Source organism: Lissotriton vulgaris, chromosome 6 (assembly GCF_964263255.1).
Source record: "Lissotriton vulgaris chromosome 6, aLisVul1.2, whole genome shotgun sequence".
NCBI lineage: Eukaryota > Metazoa > Chordata > Amphibia > Caudata > Salamandridae > Lissotriton > Lissotriton vulgaris.
Window position 1 is genome coordinate 1248364891 of NC_141694.1, and position 24717 is coordinate 1248389607.

Sequence of the window (24717 nt, forward strand, 5' to 3'; positions counted from 1 at the left end):
TTTTAGCATATTTTTATAATATCTGAAAGAGAATTTGTCCTCATTTACAGGTGGGTGGAAATGTTCAGACCCCTCATTATCAATATTGTGTTAACTCTGCTATGAAAGGACTTTATGACAGTGAAATTACCACTGGTGGAAATATTCTCATGCTGGAGATTATCAGTAGTAAATCTGCGGACAGTCTGTCCGGTAGCAAGCATTACTCTCATGGTGAAGACAGCATGCCTCAGAAATGTATTTGTTTCTATATTTCTCTGATGCTATTAATCAGTTCTTCAGAAATACAATTGTCAAAAAATGAAAGCAATGCATTTGTTAGCTCCAATTTACATTACCCATATCATATAATTTTCATGAAGGTGCCACTACAGGGAATTATGGTTTAGTCATTTAGTGCCATATGTACAAAGAATAGGAATAGTGATGTTATCCGAATCACAATTTGAAATTCGCTATTCCTTATGTATGGAACGTTTTGTTTCATACTTGAGATTCCTAGTGGATTGCAAATTGACCTACCTCATGAATATTAATGAGGTAGGTCGCAGTTTGCGACCCATTAAGAATTGCAGCCATCACACGGATGGTAGTCTGCTGAAGTCAGCAGACCACCATGTCTATGATTGCATTTTAATAAAGGTGCTTTTTTTGTTGCAATGCAACCTATTTTCCTTACAGCAAAACGGGATGCATTTCAACAATGAAAAATCAAACGTTTTATTTAATTTGTTTAAGAGCAGGCAGTGGTGTCCGTGGAACTACTGCCAGGTCTTAAAAAATGTTTGCACAATATTCACAGAGCGAAAGGGGTCCCATGAGGACCCTTACAATTTGCGAATGCATTACTACCAACTTTGAGTTGGTGGTAAAGTGCAAATGTTTTGTGACCGCATTTCAGTCACAAAACATTCATACATGCTAATGCGATTCGGTATTTGGAAGGAAAGTCCTAAACTCGCTGATTCCAAACACCGAATCACAAAACCAAATTGCGATTTGGTCACTAGACAATAGGGGCCTCATTTATGAGGCTGTGCATCACTTTTATGCCCCTGGTGCATCACTTTTTGTGATGCACCAGTGGCGTAAAATATGCGCCTTGTTGCGCCACATTTATAAAGGTGACGCATCTAGTTAGATGCGTCACTTTGTAAACCCCTGCGCTACATTATACCTGCACCAGGTATTATGTATGCAAGGGGGGCGTGTTGACGCAAGAAAGGGTAATAGAAGTGACGCAGTGAAATCTAAGAGATTTCACTGCGTCACTTCTAGGACGCCATCGCGTCAAAATCTTGCACCTGCCTCACAGCAGGCGTAAGACTGACGCAGGCCCTTTCACATGGAGCTTGCCCCATGTAAAAGAACGCATTGCTGGAGTTGCGTTACTTTTGTGACACACTCCAGCAATGCATCACTTTTGCGCTGACAGATACGTCAGAAACACTGATGTATCTGTAACTTCTTGCGACATGATGCGCCATACTGTAAATATGATGCATCATTAGTGTCGCAAGGAGGGCGCAATGAAAAGTGACGCATCGCTGTTTTCACGCAGCGATGCGTCACTTTTCATACATCAGGGCCACGGTTCCTGGGTCCAGTCCTCTCCAGTGATGAAGTTCCTGTGATGTGTGTCCTCTGGCTATGCCAGATGTAAAGATGCTGTTGAGCCAAGGTAAAGAGTGATGTTCTTTATTATAAGTTAACCGTAGGCACCTCCAGCTTCATCCTCCATCAGTTTCACAGCACTGATTCTTGTTCTTCAATCATAACATTCTAGCTTGCCTAGCAACAAGTGTACATTCCAATATAGAGAACTCTACACATCTCCCCCTTTATACATTATATAACCTAAAATTGCATAACAATAATATATTTTATAGCATAAGATATATATAAAATGAATGGCTCAGCAATGACTGAAGAGCGCAACATTAAACAAAATTACAATATGAATTTGCATAACAGTATCATAATATAAAGGATACATAAAATGTAATCACTTAGCAATGGCTGAGGAGCACAACATTTAGAAAGATTGCCATAACTCCAAATCGACCCATCACACAGTATGACAAAATTTTCTTTACACTCCTCACATGAATAGGTTTAGAAAACTTGCTGTCACCTCTTGCAACAACCCCACCATGCTTTACCACCACCCAGTCACCAGACTTTATATTAGGAAGTTTGACTCCTTTCATACAGATCTAATGACTAGCAGCGGCGGCTTGCTGATCAGTGACATCCTTCCCAATTTTCTCACGATCCACCCACACACAATCTTTGTCCTCCAACCTTCTGGTACTTCTTACACTCCTGGTTTACGCCCTTTAAGGGAAACAAAAGGTGACACTCCAGTCACAGAATGTGACGCTACTCTATTAGACCACATACATGTTTTAAGCTCATCAGACAATGACAACCCATTAGAAATTGAAAGTTGTATATTATCCATAATCAACCGGTTAGTCCTTTCCACCAAACCATTGGCTTGAGGCCTAAACCTGGGAACTTTTTTGTGTTTCACTCCCATTCTACACAGAAATTCTTGCATTTTTCTTGAAACTAGCTGAGGTCCATTGCCTGATAAAGTATTTTAGGAATTCCTTCATTCATAAAAAATGTATCCAGAAATGTGATCACTTTCTCTGTTACTATACTGTCAGCTGTTTAAACAATAAACCATTTAGAATAGTAATCTATTAAAACAATTAAAAACGAACAATTCTAACCTAGTCTAGAAATAGGGCAAAGAAAATCTAAGGCCACTCTTTCCCAGGGTCGCAAAGGAAACTTTACACAAGCAAGAGGAGGTTGTCGCACAATCTTGGTTTTATCGCTTGTAGCACATGCATAACATTCCCTAACAGCTTCTTCAACACCTTTATCTAACCCAGGCCACCAGAATGACTGACGAACACGTCTTTTAGTCATGTTCCGGACCAGATGTCCTTCATGAGCAATATTGATAATCTTAGATCTAAGCGTCTTTGGTGGTACTAATTTATTTCTTCTCCATAACTTGTCCCCTCTGACACTCAATTCTGTCTCAACATTATTATATCCTTTAAAACACAAATCATGGACGAGATCTCCACCCCAACCTTCAGATACACCTTGCATGACCTTCTGTAATACATCATCATTCAACATCACAGTGCACCATTCCTCCTTGGCAAAAGCTTGTTCCTCATTATACCTTATCACGTCAACCTCAACTTCAGATTCCTCCTCACCCACTGTAATAGGAATTCTGGACCAACAGTCTGCTAATATATTCTTAAATCCCTTTATATATTCAACTTCAAAGTTGTATTCAAGCACAGATAAAATCCACCTTACACTCCTTTCCAGTCCCCTGCCTCCCTTAAATAAATGGACAAGTGGTTTGTAATCAGTCCGAAGCTTAAATGGCACACCTAAACAAAGTACTTGAAATGTTTAATCCCCCAGCAGCAGGCCAGAGCCTCCTTCTCTATCATGGAATATGTTGTCTCTGTAACTTGTAATCTCCTGAATGCAAATCTTATAATCCTTTCTTCATCACTGTTCACTTGTGTCAAAACAGCCCCAATTCCAACAGCACTGGCACCTGTGGTAATGAAAGTCTTAGCTTTAACATCAAAATGTCCAAGACTTGATGCACACAAAATAGCATCCTTAACTTTCTTGAATGCCTTATCACACACAACACACCACACAAAATTCACACCAGTTTTCATTAATACACGTAATGGTTCCACAATATCTGTAAACCCTCTCACGAATTTGGAGCAATACTCTGCTAATCCCAATAAACTTTTAAGCTGATCTTTTTTATGGGAGTAGGAGCATCTTTGATCGCAGACACAATACTTTTCTTTGGCCTGATTCCTTCTCTAGATATCTCGTGACCTAGGTAATTCACACTATCTTTCCTCAATTGACATTTCTCCCTCTTCATGGTCAATTTGTGTGCCCACATGCGACTCAAAACCTCATCCATCACCTTGTCATGATGTTAATGATCTCTTCCAACAATCAGCACATCATCCTGGAATCAGAGAACATCCTTTATTCCTAGGAGAACCTTTTGCATTACTCTTTGAAATACAGCTGAGGCAGATGCCAGTCTAAATGGCATTCTGCTGTAGCAAAATGCCCCCAACAGTGTTACAAATGATGTAAGATACTTGACTCTTCATTGAGATCAATTAGTGGTAGGCTGCAGACATATCAATTACGCTGAATACACTACCACCACCCATGGCAGTCAACATTTCTGAAATGTTTGGTAAAGGCTGTCGGTCAACCCATATGTTTTTATTTAAGTCGCATAAGTCGATACACAAACAAATCTTCTTCCCAACATCTTTTGGTGCTGCGACAATGGGCGCCAACCATTCTGAGGCTTCAATTGGTTCAATTATATTCAACTTCAACAACTTATCAAGTTCTTCCTGCAGGGGACCTCTCATAAGATGTGGTACAGACCTCACCTTATGTACAACAGGTGTTGCATTCTTTTTTAGTATAATTTTGTGAGAAAAATTCTTGAGCTTTCCCAATTCATCGGAAAAAACATCAGAATATTTCTGCATTATTACTGAATCATAATCGTAAACATTGTGTACAGCAATGGATTGTACAGGTTCAGTAGCATTTGGATTCAATGTGATACCTAGGTCCTTTTGCTGGTGCCATCCTAACAGGTCTGACCCTTGTTTGGTTAAATACACACAACCGTAAACTTTTTTTTCTTCAAACCCAATCACCATCCATTTAAGGCCTAAAATGTCATTGTCTTCCCACCATATCCTACCGCCTTAATATCAGGAGCATCCCAAGTTTTTTCATTGCTCAATGCACCCCAAGTTTTGAAATACATTTCCTTAGACCATAAGGCTTCCAGAATCAATCAACATTCTTACTCCTTTTTTTAGTCCAGTTGAATGATGCAATGTGGTTTTTCTAACTTATCAGTGATTTCTGCAATGATGTCGCTATTACCTACATCGTTATTTGCTATAATGTTGCAACAATCTACTTGAGAAGTAACAATGTTGTCAACACACGGTATTAGCTCATGAATATTCACTCAGGAATCATCAATTTCTTGTACAAAGTACATTTTTGTCCTGCACGCTTTGGCAAGATGACCTCTCTTTCCACATATTCTACAAATGGCATTCCTACCCATACATTTGGTGCTGGAAGCAATGTGACTCGGTGCACCACAACTATAGCACTTGATAGGACGTCCTCCAAAATTTGGAAGAGGCTTATTAGCTTTAGAAGATTCATTCCTTTTGTCATAAGTCTTGTTAAAAGGTTTCGATGAAATTTTGGTATTTTGTTTAATCACTTTGGTTTCGTCAATATATGCATTTATCTCCGAACCCTTAGACTAGACGATGTACCTTTAGACTCGGAGTCCTTAACTACAATCAAATTAGTGCATTTATCCATTTCCTTGATCCACATATCAGTATGTTCTAATCCTTTAGCTATTTGTATGGCTTCCTCCAAAGTAGATTATTTTATAAGTAATTTCTCACACACTCTCTTATGATTCGTACATCTCACTATCTGGTCTTGTATGAGGGAATCTGCCAATTTTTCAAACTGATAAGTTAGGGACAGACCTTTTAGAGCAGCAACATAAGTTGCAATGTCCTCATCCATCTTTTGAATTCTACAGAAAAATGTATGCCTCTCAAGAACTATGTTTATCTTAGTAATGAACCTTGAATCTAACACCTGCATGCTCATGTCATATACATTGCTGGCATGACCATCACCTACTCCAACTGAAACTTCAGGAAGGTTTTCATATAAGCGACGCCCCTCCAGTCCTAAATTATGTAGTAAAATAGCTTGTTTTCGCACTGAGCCATATTTGTCTGCTCCTATTGCTAGAATATATCATAAAAACAATTTCTTCCACTCTTTCCACAGAAAAACTGGCTCTCCAGGGGTTGGAAGGAAAGAAGAAGGCGAAGTTAAACCTTGATCAGCCATTAAAGATAACTAAGTTATGATCACTAAATATTTTCTGGAATTACAATAACCACAAATATGTAACATGCAACCAGTACATCAACAAAGAACATTCATTTATATATGAGTCCACCTATAAAATAAGATATGATGTTAGTTACAAAAAACAAACTAACATAATAAATTAAAATAAAAACCTCCTTAAGATGTTCTCTTCTATCATTTCTATTAAATCCAGCTTCTTTCGTTAATAATGCTCCATCATCGATAACCTCAAAGAAAAACTCCGCAGGATCATGGTTGTTTTTTTAAGGTTTGCCGTATACCAAGCGTTTCTTTCTTTATTAGTGCTCCATCGTCGATAACTTCAAAGAAACACACCGTAAGATCGTGGTTGGTTTATTTAAGTTTGTCGAATACCAAGTGTTGTTGTATCAAATTGCTCCCAAACCCTTAAAATGGCTGCCATGCTGCATTGCTTTTGTCAGATTTCTAGAGGAAATTGGGTTGACGTAGATCATGTAGGTGTGACATGATGCTAGAAGCTCGGAATCAAATGCAAGTACAGCGCACCTTTCAAAATTGCCGTAAGATTCTATGTTTATCTTCAATTTGTACAGTTTGAAGATCGCACAGTTAAAACCACCAATGGTCATGTATTGCTATTAAAATCTACTCATTCGAAGTATTCAACTTCACGCCCAAAATCCTCGGCTCCTGAATGTTTAACAGGCATGAAGAAGAGATCACTGGGCCAGTAATCTTTAACACGTATGGAATTGAAATAACACTTGCTGAACTTATACAGCAATCGGAGTGTAAAAAGACAATTGGCATGCTGAATTCGTATAACACACGTATTTTCTTGACACTCGAGTCATAATAATAGTATTTAAGAGTGCCAATAAATATTTCACAGCTTGCAGTTTTACAACTTGCAGTTTCACAACTTGCCATTTCACAGCTTTTCACCTTCTTTCTCAGTTGATTAATCAAATTCAATCATTTTGAAGAGCGTTTACTCACAATGTTGAGGATGATTTTTTATAACAAATATAAGTAATCAAAGTGTGGGGGTACACTGGTAGTCTGCCCCTTGCGCAGATTCGCCTTCTGGGTTCTTCTCGTCGCCAATGTAAAGATGCTATCCAGTCAAGTTAAAGTGTGACGTTCTTTATTATAAGTTAACAGCAGGCACCTCCATCTTCATCCTCCATCAGTTTCACATCAGTGATTCTTGTCCTTCAATCATAACATTCTAGCTTGCCTAGCAACAAGTGTACATTCCAATACAGAGAACTCTACACCAGAGTGCCTAATTCTGGCCCCTTTCAAGATGGCACAGCCCTTCCTCCGTTGTCATGAACAGGGTAGCGCATCCGAGAGGTGTGGCTACCAGTGGGCTCCACGTATTGGGGAAAACCGGTTTGGACACGAGTTTCAATCCCTTAGCTCTGTCTCCTAATTGTCTGCAGGAACAAAAATAATCCTGCTCATCAATGTTGTCGCAAGCGGCCATTCAAAGGCAGTTTCACCTTTGAAGCCTGCCTTTTGGCCTTACACTCTGGGTGGCCATCCTGGAAGAGGAGATAACACCTCGCTCTGCAGCAACTACCTTTGTTCCTGGGCCTGGGAGTCATTCACACATCTCTCCAGGCAGTCAAAAACCAGTCTATGTGTCTGTGTCTCTGTAAGGTCACTGTTATAGCTGGAGTGCAGAGTGGCAACTTTCAAAAAGTTGTTTAACTTTAAAGTGACTTTAAATCTGGCCTGGGCATGAGGTCAGCTTTAATGTCCCAATAAATGTGATACTTGATCCCATACAGGAGTTAGACAGGTTGGGGGTGCCGACCATTTAACCCTATATTAGCCAATGGAGCTCCAAACCTTTCACAGCAAAACAACAATTTGGAAGTGTTGTTGCCAAGACATATAGAAAATCATGTGTCTTACATAGTAATATACAGATCCCTCCCATAGGACTCCATAGGCCTTCCATACTGGGGACTTACATATATTATTTTAGAGAAGTGGTAGCTTTTCCCTTATGTGTAATTGTAAAGTTGATCTGGCAGTGTGACACGCTGTCCTGTCAGTCTGCAGTGGCAGATTGTGGTCCAATTTATCTCTGTCACATGCAGGGTGGCAGAACCAGTGCTGCAGCCCTGGGTGAACACTACAATGGATGAATCAATCAATCAATCAGGAAATTGTAAGCGCGCTACTCACCCGTGAGGATCACAAGGCGCTGGTGTATGTGGGGGGGTGGGGTCCGCCAGTCTGTTGAGCTAAAGAGCCAGGTCTTGAGGGCCTTCCTGAAGATGTTCAGGGAAACGGCGCTTCTGATGTCTACTGGTAGTTCCTTCCAGGTTTTAGCTGCAAATGTGAGAGAAGGATCTTCCGCCTGCTCTTGCTCTGTGGATGTGCCAGGTTTCAGCCAGTGCGAGGTTGAAGGATCGGAGGCTTCTTTTGGGTACATGGAAGTTGATTCTGTCATTGAGGTATTTGGGTCCGTTGTCGTGTATGCATTTGTAGGCGTGGGTAAGTATTTTGAAGGTGGAGTCTTCGTAGGTGTTGGCTGATGTGTGCATGCCGGGGGATGCCGAGGATGAGTCTGGCAGCTGTGTTCTGTATTGTCTGTAGTTTGAGGAGTAGGGACTTGTTGATGCCAGCGTATAGTGCATTTCGGTAATCAAGTCTGCTGGTGATGATTGCATGGGTGACTGTCTTCCTTGACTCTGGGGGATCCATTTGAAGGTCTTGCGGAGGATGCGGAGGGTGTTGAAGTGTAAGGAGCTGTTCTAAACAAAGAGCTTGTACCCTCTTCCCACAATGACTGTAGTTCTGAGGAATTGTGAATTGTAATATTCCGCATATACTTTGTATAATGATTAGTGCAAGATAACATTTAACAATTTACATGACTGCTTAATAAGGCCGCAGTACTGCTCGATCTGGTATTGGAGTATTGGTTTTGCCAAGGTTTGGTATTTATTTGCCAAGGTTTGTTTGCCAAGCTTCAAATCGCCCATGGAATCCTTTATTTGCATAAATAATGAAGTGCTGCACGTTTTGCAACTGAAACCCTTTCAACGTGCAGCGCGTGTGAGCCACACCTGCTGTTGCCTATAAAAGAAAGCCCGGAGCGCTAGCGGTTGCTTGTGCTCGTCGGACTATCCTGCTTACCTGAAGATCCAGCGTCTTGATTCCTGCAGCAGAGTTCTTTGGTTCAGTTGCCCTTCCTCTCGTCCTGGTCTCCTCGTCCCTCCGGGGCTGCATCTTGTTCTCGGCTCTGGGTCCGGCTCCGACTTCTTCCCTCGCATTTCCAGAACATCTTGATCTCCGGTCCCCTGCTAAAAGCGGAACGACCTGCAACAAAAAGAAGACAAAGGTTAGCGCTCTAACAAAACAACAGCCTTTCAAGTAAGTGCACATTACAATATTTCGGAAAGGATTTTTAAAAGTCGAACGGCACAGACAAGTTGAAGGCATAGGCAATCTTTCTTGAATAATCACAGAATATTTGGGGGATTTTATTTTTACTTTCTTATTGAAGACATAATCCACGGACTAAGTTTGAGACATTATTATTATGCTCAATTCTTGAAGACAATCAAGACAGGTTTTAGCCCTAATTACCTGAGAGACTTTCGTGCTAAATATTCCTTATGCAAATGATGGTATTATTTCCGCCTTCCTTGAAGTAATGTGAGACTTTAATGGACATAGTGCGTCACTACAAAATCATTCTTGATATTGTTGAGTATTATACAAGATAAGTGAGAAGTGACTGAGTTATGATACATGGTTTCCCACATACTATTGTGTGAATAGTTTTTTTTTTATACAAGAGTTAATGCTAACTCTTTCTTCAACTATATGTAGAATATCGCTTCCTTCTCCAGACTACTATCAGGAGTACAGAAAAGACCAGAAAATTGAGAGGTACATTCATGAATATAATGCACAAGTGTTAAGTCTTAGAATAGGAGTGTAACATTCCAGTACATAATAGGCATGGTGTAGTAATGCTTCATTTTGATGATTTCTTTTGACAGGTAACACAGCAAACTGATCTCCCTACCAGTAGACGATACAAGAGGAGCAGTGTTGAGCAGTGTTTATCTCTCTTTTGTTATTTTATCCACTTCCCCCTTCCCTTGAGCTTCTTTTCTTTACACACTGTTTGTACTCAGTGTTGTGAGATCAGAGACTTAAAGGTGGGTACGAACAGTGTTCAGATCTCTTCGGCAGAATAATCTGGATGTTCAGGTGAGCAAGGACCCAACACGAAGCAGCTGGAGGAGTCCGCATTTACCTGTCGTTTCATGGTGAGTGATGAGTTGAGTACGATGCAGAGGTTTTTGGCGTGGTCCGAGTGGGTTGGTGGGCTTCCTAGGGCTGTCGACCACCAGGTGTTGTCCCATGCTGATAGGTTTGTTCCAAGCACAAGGACTTCTGTCTTCCTGGCGCTGAGCTTCAGGCAGCTGTTGGTCATCCAGACTGCAACGTCTTGCATCCCTTTCTGGAAGTTGAGTTTGGTGGTGGTGGGTTCTTTGGTGAGTGAAAGGATGAGCTAGGTGTTGTCAGTATAGGATACGATGTTGAGGTCCTGTTGTCGGACGATGGCTGCGAGGGGGGCCATGTAGATGTTAAATAGGGTCGGGCTCAGAGAAGACCCCTGTGCGATTCCGCAGGTGATTTTCGTAGGATCGGAAAGGAAGGGTGGCATTCTGATCCTTTGGCTTCGTCCAGTGAGGAATGATAGGAGCCAGTCCAGGGCTGTTCCTTAAATGCTGTTGTCGTGTAGTCTGGCGACTAGTGTGCGGTGGGAGACAGTGTCGAAGGCAGCTGAAAGGTCAAGTAGGATGAGGGCTGCGGAGTGGCCTTGGTCCAGGAGGGTGCGGATGTCTTCTGTGGTGGTGAGTAGGGTGGTCTCTGTGCTGTGGTTGCTTCTGATTCTGGATTTTCTCCGCAAATTTGGCTGCTAAGGGGAGGAGCGAGATGGGCCTGTAGTTCTTGAGGTCGGTGGGGTCAGCTGTGGGCTTCTTGAGTAGGGGTCTGACTTATGCGCGCTTCCAGTCATCTGGGAAGGTGCCTATTGTGAAGGTGGTGTAGATGATGCGTTGTAGTTCGGGTGCGATGGTGGCCACATCTCTGTGGTAGATGTGGGGAGGATGGGGGACAGTGGGGGGCAGTTAAGGGTGGGCGTAAAATCCGTTTCGCGGGCGAATTTGCGGATTATCCGCGAATCTCGCGAAATCGCGGTAAAATCCGCGAATCAGCGGGGACGGATTTTCAGCCAAGCAAGGGTTACAGCAGTAGGTGCAAAAGTTGAACCTAATTTCTTTGTAACCTTTTACAAAAGGGTTACAAACAAATCAACTTATACTTGGACACCTGCTGCTAATTGCTTCCTGGCGTCTCGTTGCCTACTTGCAACTATTCTCTGACCCTGCTCTGACCCTTGAAGCAGGGTCAGAGAATAGTTGCAAGTAGGCAACGGGGCGCCACTTGCAACTATTCTCTGACCCTGCTTCAAGGGTCAGAGCAGGGTCAGAGAATAGTTGCAAGTAGGCAACGAGGCACCTGTCCAAGGAATTAAACCTCATCAGGAAGCACTTACAGATATAAAAAACAGGAAGAAGGGAGAGGATGGCAAATACACCCATTTTGAGTTGTCAGGAGGGGTTAAACTAAAAGAGACCTTTACAGCACAATTTTCATATGCATTTTGCTAAAAATAAAAAGCTGTATGTTCTGTAGGGGCAACTCAGGAATCTGGCCCTTCAGAGATCCGGCCTCTCTTTCTTTCTCTCGTTCTCTCTCTCCCTCTCTCTTTCCCTCTCTTTCTCTCTCTTTCTATCTATCTATCTATGTATCTATCTATCTATCTATCTATCTCTCTCTCCCTCTCCCATAAACGACTGCATGGGTAACTTCGCTATGCAAGCGGCTCGCGAAGATGCAAAAATCCCCGCGAATTATTTATTTATTTATTTATAGCATTTGTAAAGCGCATCTGCAACCCTACGGGCATCCTGGCGCTATGTACAATTTGCTGAGAAATGCTGTGCAACAGAGGAGGGGAGGAGAAGTATTAAGGTTCAGGTGAGATTACGCTTTGGGGAAGAGCCAAGTTTTCACTTTTTTCCGGAAAGCCATCAGTTCGTCTGTTTTCCTGATGTCGATAGGCATTTTATTCCACAGATGAGCTGCGTCTATGCTGAAGGCTCTACCACCATAAGTGGCTTTCCTAATTCTGGGTATGCTTATGAGATTGGAGGATGAGGATCGGAGGGACCGTGTGGGTGTATACCATTTGAATTTCTTTTGAAGTGGTCGAGGGCCCATCCCGTGTACTGCCCTAAAGACAATGCAGAGGGATTTAAAACAGATCCTTTGTTGTACAGGTAACCAGTGAAGGTCGGCCAGAGCGAGGGTGGTAGAGGATCTTCGCTCTCGGGAGAGTGCCAGCTTCGCTGCTGCCGCCTGGATGCTTTGCAATCTGGAAATCAAATAGGCCGGGGATTCCAGAAGCAGAGCATTACAGTAGTCCAGGCGGCTGAGAATGGTGCTCCTAACTATGGTGGTTCTGACCTGTGCTGGTAGGAGGGGTAGTAGTTTTCGCAGTCCTCTCATTAAAGCAAAGCAGCTACTCACCTGCTTATTGACATTGGTCTCTAGACTCAGACTGTCGTTAAAGCTGACTCCAAGATTCTTCACCGATTTCACTGGGGTTAATGGTTCCCCCGAGTCTAAAGGCCAGAAATCGATGGGTAGACTTCTGGTGATTCTGCCCACTGCGCAGTGCATTATTTCCGTTTTATCACTATTGAATTGTAGTGAATTCTGGTTTAGCCAGATTGTCATTTCTGCCATACAGGTATGGAAGGTCTCAAGTGAGTTAGCCTGGGCACCGTCAAGGGAAATCACCAGCTGCGTGTCGTCCGCATAGTTGATCACGCTAATACCGTGGGCCTTGATAATGCCCAACAGGGGTTGCATATATATATTAAAAAGTATCGGACTGATTGCGGACCCCTGTGGGACTCCATGTGGGACTTTAACAAATTCCGACTGATATGGGGGGATGGCTACTGCCGGCCATCGGTCCTTTAGGTAGGAGTGAAACCAATCGAGCGCCACTCCACCGATTCCAATGTTCTTTAATCTTGTCAGCAGGATATCATGGCTCACCGTATCGAATGCGGCGGACAGGTCCAGCAGAATTAAGATTGCCGATTCCCCCCTGTCCGCCCTCATTCGTAGGTCATCCAGGACTGTCAGCAGAGCTGACTCGGTTCCGTGAGCTGGTCTGAAACCGAATTGTTCCTCTTCTAGGATGTTGTTGGTCTCTAGAAAGAGGGCAAGGGATCTGCTGACCCACCGCTCTACGATCTTTATGGGGTATGGTGGGAGCGATATAGGACGGTAGTTTTTTTTGCAATTCGGGTCTAGATTAGGTTTCTTTAGTAGGGGGGTAACAACCGCCAGTTTCCAGTCTTTTGGTACTGTGCCAGAAGTGAGAGATTGATTGCAAAGCTGTTGTAGAACAGGGAAAAGGTCATCCTTAAACTCCTTTACTATTTTGTGAGGCAAAGGGTCCAAAGGGGATCCTGAAGTTGTTTTAAGAGCAGTGTTTATGAAGTCTTGTTCAGTGAGGACCTTAAAGTTTTCTAAAGTGGCCTTTGGGTTGGGTCGTCCTACATTGCCTTCGCTCTTCTCCCTATTCTCGGGGTTGCTAATATCCTGCTCAGAGGGGATGCAGGCATCCTTCAATCCCTCAATGATTTTGGAATTTTTTTCCTGAAAGAAGGATGCTAAGTCATCGCATAGTTCTTGTGAGGGCTTGATTTGACTATTAGCACAATCCGGATTGGATAACTCTCTGATTATCCTGAAGGTGTCGCGGGACTTGTTAGAACTGTGGAGAATTAAGTCGGCAAAATAGTTAGCCTTAGCTGCGATGATGTATTTTTTATACTGTACAATGGTTTGTCTCCATATCAGTTTCTCCGGCTCCGAGTAATTTTTTCTCCAGATCCTTTCTGCGTTTTTACAGGCCCTTTTCAAAGCCTTTAGGTTATCTGTATACCAGGGTGCGGAGGGTCTTCCTCTTTTCCTGATTGCTTTCAGGGGAACAGTATCGTCGAGCTTCCTAGTTACTTCTTTACAGAGAGAGAGGTAGTTTGTGGTAATGTCGTTCTGTAAGTTAAATGAGTCTCCGACGTGCCGGAAATTGAACTTTCCTTTCTCTTTCATTTTTAACAGGCCTTTCCAATCGCGTCCGATGAAGGACCTAGTCTGTATATTAGTAGGTCCTGTGTTGACCAAGGTGTGAATGTTGAATAGTAGGAGGTGGTGGTCTGACCAACCTACTGGGAGCGTTGTTCTCATTGTGATGAGATCCTCTGCAGCAAATATTAGATCCAATGTATTTCCCTGTTTGTGTGTGGGGGTAGTTATCCACTGTTTCAGTCCTAAGTTTTCCCAGGAATGGGTGATATTGTGGAAGGCCGTGTGTAGTTGGTCATTATCCCATAGATTAAAGTCTCCTAGTACCAGTAGTTTGCTATGTGAGATTGACATATTGTTGACAACGGCAATCAATTCCTGCTGTTGTGTTGCATTAATATGTCCTGGTGTCCTATAGCAGATTAGGCTCGTGAGGCAGTGGCCTGAGTCATGTCTGATTGATATTCCGAGGATTTCAGCACATGAAACCGTGTCGACATCTAAGGTTGCAATATTTAGCTCCTCTTTAAAGATGATCCCTGTTCCTCCTCCTCGTCCTATGGTCCTAGGCTTATGAATGATCTTGTATCCTGGTGGGCAGGCCGGCCCTAGCTCTAGTTCCATTCCCGCAGCCGTCCATGTCTCGGTCAGAAATAAAATGTCCAAATTGTTGGACTCGACCAATAACTGTATTTCGGTGGCGTGTTTCGGCAGGGATCTGACGTTTAATAGACCACTGACTAATTCTCCCTTAATGGTCTGTTTAAAGGCGGCTTGTGTTGGCGGTATATGCCTATATCCTGGCGTCTGATCAGGATTCAAATGTGAATCAAGTGGAAGGGGGTTGATATAAGGCAGGCACCCTAGGCAGTTGGGACAGGAGCTATTGACCTCAGATTTAATGTGAGGAGTTAGGCGGGGGCAGCTAGCTCTGCCTGCCAGAGGGTTTAGTAGCATGAGTGTTTCTCTACTATATCTATTTGCCTTGTGGGGCGGGAGAGCTCGAGCAGGGGGGGATGCCCTGGGCGAACATGCAAAAAACCCAGCGAACACGCAAAAAACCCTGCAAACACGCAAAAAAACAAAAATCCGCGAATTCGCACAAATTCGCGAATTTTGCGGATCGCGAATTCGCAAATCCGCAAATTCGTGGATCGCGAATTCGCAAAATTCGCCCATGCTTAGGGGCAGTGTCTTCAGTCGTGATCGGTGTCCAGTAAGGGATGGGTTGGTTGGCTGGTGTCTCTGGGGGCCGGGGCGTCTGTGGCATCTGGTGGATGATCAATGAAGTTGTTATAGAGGTTTTTGATTTTCTGGTCGAAGTAAGTTCAAGCTTGTCACAGAGGTCTTGGGACGGTGTGATATCTGTGGCTTCACTGCGTGGATAGTTGAATTCCCGGATGACACTGAAGAGTTCCTTTGAGTTGGTGGAGTTGGCAGGGATTTTGTTGCGGATGAAATGCCTCCTGGTGGCTTTATTTGGATGTTCGTCATTGCGTCCTTGTAGGTGGAGTAGTTTTCAGTGGTCTTGCTGTTTCTCCAGTCCTTCTCCAGGTGTCTGCAGGTACGCCTGGCATCTTGTAGTTTGGTGGCGAACCAGGCAGCTTTTCGGGTGCATTGTTTGTCAGGGTTGCCTAGCAGAGCAAGCTTGTCTGCGCATTTGGAGATCCAGGTGTGGAGTCCACTGGCTGCGATGTTTGCATATGGTGACCAGGTGAGGTTGCCTCAGATGAGAGTGGAGTTACTTGATCATCGGTGATCTTGCTACAGTTCCTTTGTGGTGGGCGTGGGGCTGGTTTGGGTGCCTTGGGTTTTTTTACGGTGAAGTGTACGCAGTGGTGGTCGGTCCATGGTGGTTGTGTTGTGTGGCTGAAGTGGATGCTGTTTCCTGTGGCGAAGATGGGATTGATGTTGTGCCCTGCTCTGTGGGTCGGTGTGGTGACGAGTTGTTTGAGTCCAATGTTGGCAAGTTTGTCGCAGAGGATGGTGGAGTTGGGGTCGCTGGGATTGTCGTGGTGGAAGTTCAGGTCTCCAATCAGTATGTAGTTCATTGAGGTGATGGCATAAAGGTGGGGTGCGATGAAGTCAGTGATGGTGGTGATGAAGGGTGTCCATGGGCCAGGAGGTCTGTAGACGAGGGTTCCTCGGAGTGTGGCTTTGGGGCTGATCTGGATCTGGAAGTGCAAGTGTTCAGCGGAGGGGAAGGTGTCACTGGAGGTGGTGAGGCGGAGGGTGCTCTTGTGGGTGATGGCGAGGCCCCCTCCCGGAGGGGTTGGGGCAAACCTTCATCTGGATCTTTTATCCGTTCGGGATGGCAGTGTTTATGTCGGGGGCAGAGGAGGCGTTGGTCCAGGTCTCCGTGAAGAAGGTAATGTCAGGCGAGACAGAGTTGGGTAGGTTCCAGATTTCCATGGCGTGTTTGTGTACGGAGCGCACGTTGAGGAGGATGCATCTTAGGGTGTCATCGGTGCAGATGTCGAGTTGCTGGAGGTCGGGGTGGTGGCGAGGGTCTGACGGAAGTGGAGGCAGGAGAACTGGCCATGGGTTGTGTTCAGCGCGGCCTGTTGGCAGTCTCTGAGTCTTCCTGGGTTGAGTGTGAGGAGGGCGGCAGAGTCGTAGCGATGGAAGGCCGTAGAACAAGGGTTTCTGGCGGTGGTCGCGGTCGGGTCGAGGACGGGTGCAGACGGGTTTGCCTTAGGCACGCCCGCTGCACGTGTCCGCTGCGTGACCATGTAGCAGCCGCCATTAAGTAGGGAAGGGGGAGGGACGAGAAGCTGGGAGGCGGGAGCAGTCAAGGGGGAGGGGTCCATGGGGCAGCAGAGGTGGCGGGAACAGGCAAATTAAAGAATAGCATTGAAAAGTGAGCAATGAAAAATTGAAAAGAATACAATAGCAGTGAGGCACAATAAAATACAATAATAATGGGGCACAATAAAGAAAACAACAACAGTAGTGGGGCCCAAAAGCCACTAAAAAGCAGGCACAGAGTTCGAAGGAACGAGCAGGCTATTTGAGAAAAATACCCAATACTCTGTCTTACATGCCCGTGGATACTTGAGTACCATATACTTTGGACTTAAGTAAGTCAGTACTTGCCAATTCAGTATATCCAATTTAACATAACTTTGTATAGGGTTAGAACACTGACAGTAAGGTCTGGTTAGCAGGCCTGAGTGCACTCTCAGAATCACAAAACCAACAGCACTTGTCCAAAAATGTGGAGGTGAATATGGAAAAAAAAGGATTTTTTTATCGAGATTATATGTGAATAGGACACTCTGAAAGTAAAGGCCAAAGGAGCAAATTTAGCGAACAAGTGGATGTGAACACAGTTAATGTGAATGTAATTAAACCAAAGAATGGAAAATGATGGACAAGACCCGTTTGTTGATGATCAAACAAGAAACGATGGAAGTGAGAAGAAAGAAAGTGATATTTATTTTGTTGATAATGTGAGAGGAGAAGAAAATAATTTCTATTGAGATGCTGAGGCAAGGATGAACCAATACATGTAAATTAAATAAAGATAATCAAAAAATAAATGAATGTCCAAAAAATCTAGAATTGTGCAATGGAACAGATTATTTCTTTCAGGGCAACAGGGAAGTAGTATGTAGGTATTCCATTTTCTATTTTGTATGTGTTCTTAGTAAGGTATGTGGGGTGTGTGGAGTGAATGCTGTATTCGAATGTGAAGCTGCATGTTGAGTGAATATTGATCCTAAGGAACACTGTAGACTTCATTATGAGTTGCCTGGACTCGTATCCCCAGGGCTTACTGCTCTGGTTGACTCCATAATTCAAGTGGTCCTCTCAGGGAGAATCGGAGGACAGAGCTCCAAGACAGAAGGACAGCCTGGTCCCCACCCGACCCTCAGGCTCCAAGGGGGAGCAGGCAATGATCCCCCTGGAATCCTAAAATCCACCACCCCAAGCCCCTGCCTACCACCTGATCCACACAGCAACTTCCAACAGCCACCCAACAGACATTTACCACCTGCTCAGAGCAGGTGGTTAATATCAGTTTTCAGTAGCAGTTGGCACGAATCGAGGGTGGCAAGGTGGGTGGAGGGGGAAGGGGATTATAAAAAAATGTAAAACTTACTTTACCGCCACGTCTCTCCGTCATCTCTCCCCCGTCCAGGAAGGAGACAGCCAGGCTACCCTGACCCTTCACAACACTGCAATGCAGCATTGTGCCAGGGCACTCAATCAGGAGCTGGAGGGGCGGGCATGTTCTCCATGCAGGCTGTAATGCAGCCTGCATGGAGAACATGAGAAGTGCGCATTACTATTTTGGGCGGCCCGAGAGGCCGACCAAACAGTCATTGCGCACTTAGGAGGGCGCTACCACTCCTTGCCAGCCCTGCGAGCAGAGCAGATCTGCGCCGCCCCGCCCGTCACGCAAAAGCTGCTGAGAGGGACCACATAGAACAGGGGTCTCCAAACCGGTCCTGGAGGGCCGGATCCATGCCAGATTTTAAAAATAACTACATGTATCTCAATGGGGATATCCGAAAAATCTGGCATGGATCCGGCCCTCCAGGACCGGTTTGGAGACCCCTGACATAGAATTATAATAACATTACGTTTTTATCATTTTAGTTTTCCTTTCTTGCACTTCTTCAAAGCAGTGAGGCAACGCTCCTCCACCTTAGCGACAGAGCCACTGTCAGTTTTAACCGCATCGCTGCAGCGCATTTTCCCGCTGTGCGCAGAAAAATGCGAAAACCCGCGGTTCATGACGAGCTCAGCTCGTCATGAGCGCACGACAAGTAAACCTCATGACGAGCTGAGCTCGTCATCAGTGCCGAAGGGGTTAACTCTCTGGAATCAGGCAAAACCTGCAAATGTTGCACAAAAGGAACCAGTAAGTCCACGTCCAGCAGGTAATTCCCCACAACGGAGACCTTAACTTGTGATCCTCTATTGTCTCCTAAGGAAATAATGACTGGAATCATTTGTTCCGACCCTGGTATCTCCAGGCGAAGAAAATGAGGAACTCATCATCGAAGGTAGGGAGAAAATTACAGGCTGAATGAGAAACTAATGAGTGAAGTACCTGAATATCTAGATGGTCAAACCTGTTGCCCACTAGTTAGACATTTATAACTACGGCGGGCCCACAGAAAACATTAGAATCCGGGGGCCTCATTTATGAAAAGTGACGCATCGCTGCGTGAAAACAGCGATGCGTCACTTTTCACTGCGCACTCCTTGCGACAATCCTGATGCGTCATATTTAATGTATGACGCATCATGTCGCAAGGAGTTACAGATACGTCAGTATTTCTGATGTATCTGTAAGCGCAAAAGTGACACATTGCTGGAGTGTGTCACAAAAGTGACGCAACTCCAGCAATGCGTCCTTTCACATGGGGAAAGCCCCATGTGAAAGGGCTGCGTCAGTCTTACGCCTGCTGTGAGGCAGGCGCAAGATTTTGACGCAACAGCATCCTAAAAGTGACGCAGTGAAATCTCATAGATTTCACTGCGTCACTATTACGAGGCTTTTTGCGGGGGAACGCCCCCTCTGCATACATTATACCTGACGCAGGTATAATGTGGCGCAGGAGTTTAAAAAGTGACGCATCTACCTAGATGCGTCACTTTTTAAATATGGCTCAATAAGGCGCATTTTTTACACTGCTGGTGTGTTATAAGAAGTGACGCACCGGCGGCGCAAAACTGACGCAAGGCCTTCATAAATAAGGCCCCGAGTTTGGGACCTAAAGATTATGAGGAGGAGGTGTATGGGGCCTAGACTCAATGCATGTTTTAGTAGTAAAACGTGGACCTCCGAACAGTGAAAAATTGTAGTATGGTGTGAGTGAATCCTACATTTTTCACGACTGTACCATGACCATATTGCAGAAATATACCCCAGATATACTAAAATGTTGGTTTATGTTTTAGTAATGACGTCAGTGAGGCGGGAAAATGTGGCTTCTGGAATCGCTATACAAAAGCATTAGCAGGTTAACACTACCAGAAAACTCGTTTTCGTCCTTCATTTAACCGACTGGCAGAAAGGTCTTATCAATGTGACTGGTTTGTACTAACCCGAGGAATAATGAAGCCATGATCTTTCAGGAAGACGTTACCACCTAGGCCAGTGCACGTCACTCAATTTGCATCCGGGACTATTTTCTGAATAATTGTACTCCCAGACCCCTTGGGGCGAACTGAACTGGAAGCTTCATAGGAGGCCTGTGAAGATATAACAAATAAAGTCAGCGAAACCTTGCCGAATATTTGCACATCAAACACCCCCACACCGGTGTCTATTAAAATGTGTCCTTTCGAGTCCTCCCTTTATCTCAAATGTGCAATGGTCTCAGAATTGTGATTAGAATGTGAAAAAAAGAGGAAAGTTAAAAATGCTCAATTTAAAGCTTTAAAAAAGAGTGGTTTTTTTCACGGCCTGCAAAAGATATAACAGGGGCGAGATTCACTTTGATTGTTGTTGCTAAGCAACCAGTCTAATGGCCCTCAGACTGCGCAGTGCCCGGCCTTCTGATTGCAAGCTTTGACGGCGTTGGGGACTGTCAGCAGAAACCGTTGGCTGCGGTTGAAGTAATTCTCCAGCTGACAAATGGAAATGTAGTTTAGTGCAGCCATGAGTTCAGCTTCAGTGTGATTTACACAAACTGGGACGAATAATGTATTATTGTACGACAAGGAGTCATTCTGGCAACCGGCAACATCCATAGTGGCACAATAATTGCTCTGTATATCTGGGAAAAAAAACTGAAAATATCTAAAAGAATATGTTGCACGCTTGTTTACTTGAAAATTATTTATGTGCCAACGTATGAAATTTGTTGCTGAAAAGCACTACTTATGTATAAATTACACGTACAGCTAGTACAGTTTTGATCTTTAAATTTCACTCAAAGGTGGCCTGTCAAATTAAGTATGAGTGCGACTTAACTGCAAATAATTTTGGCAGCCCTTGGCATTACACATTATTACACGCAAGTCTTTGAACGTAAGACAGATCTGAAACACATTTGGGAAATTCTTTTTTTGTTTTTTGTTTTGTGTTCTTTGTACTATAATTAATTACACTTGGGTATACTGCAATGATCTGACTGACAATTATTTTACAACGCCTCGACAGTAACTAGATCAAAGATAAAAATGGCAAATGAATTCGAGAATGGTGAGAATGCTAAAGAAATCCCAGTTACACATCAACAAATCATTAAACTCTGTGATCATTCACATGTTGTGTTTTCCCATTATACCTATTTAAAAACACAAACAAGAGACTTACCCCCACATGCATCAAACTCCCGTTTTGCGTTTCCAAATTTGCGATTTTTACCGAATCGCAAATATGGATTCGCAAAACGGGATGCATCATAGAAAGTGCATAATATTTCCGATTCTGTAAAAATCGCAATTTTTACCGAATCGCAAATATTATGCGAATTCAAAATTGCGAATTCGCTATTCCCATTGATTCCTATGGGCCAAAAGGCCAATAGGAATCAATGGAAATTGCGAATTCGCAATTTTGAATTCGCAAATGTTGATGCATTCCATGGGTGCAGGGGGGTGTCCAAAGGACCCCCCCCTGCACCCCTGAAATGTTTTTTTAAATGGATGTTTCACACACACATGTCCTAAGGACATGTGTGTCTGTAACATGACATTGTTTAAAATGTAAATTAGAACATTTTAAACATTTTTCGCAATTTACCACGAGGTTCAACCTCGTGGTAATTTTCACTTGCAAACTTTGTATTCGCAATTTGATTTAAGAATGATGCATTGCATTTAAGGAATCGCAAATTTGCGATTCCTTAAATGCAATCGCATTCTGGAAAGTCGCAAAATTATCGATTTCCATCACAAAATAATGATGCAGCTGAAAAAGCATTTTTGGAATCGCAAACGGCCGATTTTAAGGAATCGCACCGTTTGCGACTCCAAAAATGGTTGATGCATGTGGGGGATAGTCACAATGAACGAGACACGTTTGTACAAGTTAAAATGGTGACTCCAAATTGCAACAAGGTCACTAGTCTCACTTCACAAAACCTCAACTTTCATTTTTCATGGTTACCCTCCCTCAGAATAGTTTTTTTTGCTAACAATGAAACATCGTTTATTGATGTAAAAGCCTAAAATGTGTAATGTAAATATGTCCCTGTAGGAACAATTCCTCTTTTTCTAAGGTCATCCCCATTTTTTCTGGACTGATGCTGCTGGGTTTTTGACTGCGCACTAGGACATGTTGAAATTGTTAACTCTCCCAAATGGCATATTTAACTTACCCCGAACGGGCTGATCCCTGTAAATGTGACAATTTTTCAGTACAGGATACTTTACACTTTTTTATGTTCTGTGACCGATATCAGGAGTGTAGGAGGAAGTACTTGCTTCCCATCCTGAGGGAGGCGGGATTTACACAGGTTAGGCCAGTTTTGCTGTATTTACAACAACTAAATTCACCACGAATAATGTTTCATGTCGCCTGTTTCCTGGTTGCCGCTATCCGTATCAGGAACAAGAGCACCATGCCTTCATTGATCCTACATAGTCCACAATAACACAGTTTTTCTTTTTTTACAATTTATTTTAATGTACAGCATAATTTTTAATACAGTTTTAAAACGTTTTTAAGATTGCTCTTATGTATGTGCCAAAAGAAACTAAAATAAGTATAAAATGTATAGGATGAATTTTAAATGCAATATGAATGAACTTTTTTAAAAAACTGTGTAAATTAATTGTTTTGCTATTGTAATGATTGTACCATGACCTTTTAGGATATTCAGTTATCGAATAAAGTAAATTTGACTGACTAACTTACCTATAAGTCCCCAGTATTAGGTAGGTCCTACATATCCATAGGGCAAGGTGCATGGTATTTAAAAAGTAGAACATGGGTACGTAATTTTTCTATGCCCTGACTGAAAAATATCCAAAGCCTTTTAAGGTCTCGCTGAGTCAGCACGCATGCGCTGGACGGAGAGACATTTAGTAGCTGATTTGGGAAGTGCTCCCAAAGCAGCGAACAGCTTGCTAGAACACGCAACAAGCATGCGCGCTTGCGCGCCCATCCCTTGCGTGTTTTAGCACGTTATCGCGATCACTTTTGCTTTCACAGCAATTGTGATTGCGATTACTTTTCTGGCCAATGCTTGTTTTTTTCGTAAACGGGAATTCCTGTTTTGTTGCCCAGTCAGTAAGTGATGTAATCTCTATCCCTCCTGCCTGTGTGGAGAAATCAGAACCCAGCAAAACCTCCCAGTTAAGGGAGGCCATAGCTAGAGCACGACACAGCCAGGTCTGCCTGCTCGATAAAAGCAACAATTGCACATTGTGATTTTATCGCCAAGTGTGGTATTTTAAGTGATAGTTTCATTTACAGTTATAAATGACGCAGCTCCATGTAAAGGTTCGTTCGAGCGTGCTCTGTTTTATTTTGACTACCAGAAGTGTCTTTATTGTAGCTGTTTTCATTGCTATATCCTTGAAACCAGGCTATTTTGAATTAAATGTAAAACGCACACCACATTCTTCCTTTATGCGCAAGTGTGTGCAGGGTTGTATATCGGAATGTTTATATATGTTTATGCCAAGCCAGTGATTTTAAAAGTGGCCCAATAATGCTTGTTATTTGAGACAACGTACTAATAATAATCGTGCATTCACTCATTTATCATTGCAGTGCAAAGGTTACATTTCAGGTATTTTCTTAGTATAGCCTAAGTGTTGTGCAGTTTATCCAAATGGTTGAGGGATGGTCATCTTAACAAACTCAGTGCTTCAACTAGAGTGAATCATGACCTTCACACACTTATCAGTGTTAAAATTGCATACAACATTCTGCAAATCTGCATAAATATTCCATACGTTCATGTGTGTATATATGTGCGTATTTTTACACATGCTGTCACTTCATATAACCTGACGTGCTTATGGCTACATTTAACGTGAGATATTTTAGTATGTTTTCTTTACATTTAGTAATAATGAATAACACTATTCAGTGGTTTGATCACCCTCATATAATCTAGAGAGAGGCAGACGGGTCCTGGCAACTTAAACCACACCCCTTTTCAAGAGGTCTTAGCAGAGTTATAAAGCTAGTTCAGTGCCAAGCTGAATAACCTATCATCAGTGCACTGTATCACAGCAAGGTTATTCTCATTTCTTCTTTGCCTCAGGTCCCAGAAATGATCTCAAGATAATTAATGCTTTGCGATGGCACTGTCCGAGACTGCCCGGTATCCATAGTGTGCACACGTCATTTCCAACATCAGTGAAGTGATTAATTGCCTCAGTGGCGTTGATTTACATTTGACTGATTGGCTCTTGTACAGCACTGGAGAAGGGGGTGTTATGATTGAGCTAACCATCTTTTGCAAAATGTACCGAAATCATCACATGGGTCTAATTACTATGGTGCATTTTCAGTTTCCGGACATTGAAAGCCTATCAAAAGCAGAATATATGATTCCTGTTTTGTTTCCT